We start from the raw sequence: 1,616 nt of genomic DNA, 5'->3' as shown, positions 1-1,616 counted from the left end.
TACTGTCTTTGCCCCAAGCATGGTCTAAACATGCTCCATAAATAAAGCATGTTTGTGTTCAGCTGAACCTGCTGTCCAGCATCTCCAGCTGAGTCCCAGTCTGAGCAAAAATAATCACTCCGGCTTCTCTTATGTGCATGCTGTGCAACTGGGGTAGGATGCCCCCATCATGAAGAATAAAGCTCCCATTTTGGGGAGGAAATGTGGAAACTTTAAAGGGAGGGTGGGTCAGCACCAGTTCTAGGAGTTTACTGCCCCTTGATAGCTATGGACAGACCTTCATAAAGGACTAGGGACATGGGAGTTGCCAGGGTGGATCATCCCAGTTCTCCATCCAGTCTGGTATCCCTCCTCGGGCAGTGGCCAGTGCCAGGTGCTTCAGAGGAAGGTGCAAGAAGCCCCCAAGGGAGTAATTATGGAGTAAACTGCTCGCAGAGTAAGTTTCGTCCTGACCCCTGTCACTTAAAAGTTAGGCTGTGCCCTGAGGCTTGAGCATTTGTGTCCCTTCCAGACTAGTACCTGGGGGTTAAAGTGGGATATTTTTATTTGACTCTGACTCAGTCTAGCTCTGTGGAGTCAAAATATTTACCAGCACCTACAGTTCTGTGAGGCAGCCTAGTGAGATTGTCGGCTTACAGCAGAGAAATACACATCCAGAGTCCAAGTGCCCCCGTTTGGGGATTTTCAGTGCAAGGGTTTTGATTCCACCTGGGAACAAAATTCAGATCTTTATCAGGGTTTGGCTTCTGAGCCCCCAGAGGTCCAGGGCTCTGGCCTATCTCTAAATACTATCAGTTGGCTGATAAGAAACATTACACGAAAATAAACCCACTGGCCAGATTCTCTATAGTGAAGAGCGGTGGCCACAGGAAGCCTGGTTTACAGTTGAGTGGCCCTGGCGCAAGACAGAGCTGCCCCTGTGCAAAGCTACCTTATGCTAGCGGAGGATCAGTCATCGCAGAGCTCCGTCCCACCCCTAGACTGTCTGCAGCCCACCACACACACCCTGCAACACAGCCACCCTGACAGATTTAGTGGAGCAGAGAGTTCCCTTGGGCAGGAGAAATCTCTGCAGAGCAGCTCAGGCCGTGCTGAGGCCAGCGTGCACAAAGTGGCCTTAGCAGACAGACAAGTGTGAAGAACAAACTTGGTCCGAGGAGCGTGCAATTCAGCCTGAGCGGGGAGCACAGAGATGCAGCTCTGATCTCGAGGGCTCACCGTCGGCACTTTAGGAACGGGTTAAGTGCCTGATGGAGTAAATAAGCTTGTTTGTCTGTGTCCAAACTGACATCAAAGCATGAATTAGAGTTTCTTCCACTCGGCTAGTTTAGAACATCGTAGCACAAAGCCTGAAAATGCCTGTTCTTAGAGCCCAGGCAGGCATGAACTGACAAGCAGTTTGTTGGCTCTTAGGGCAGTTAGTTGCAGTTTTGTCATCACTCAGCTTGTTAGCCTTTTCCAACAGGACCATGTCACTGCTTTACTCTGCACACTTGGTTCCATCTTGGCTACGCCTCGGGGAGACCACTCAAATTTGGGGAGATTTCAGTCGTTCCCAGGGAACGCAGGGGTGCAACCAAAGCCAGGAGAAATGCAAGAGAAAAGGGAGACACAGA

Source organism: Mauremys reevesii, linkage group 10, assembly GCF_016161935.1.
Source record: "Mauremys reevesii isolate NIE-2019 linkage group 10, ASM1616193v1, whole genome shotgun sequence".
NCBI classification, from domain to species: domain Eukaryota; kingdom Metazoa; phylum Chordata; order Testudines; family Geoemydidae; genus Mauremys; species Mauremys reevesii.
This window is presented reverse-complemented; position numbering follows the sequence as displayed.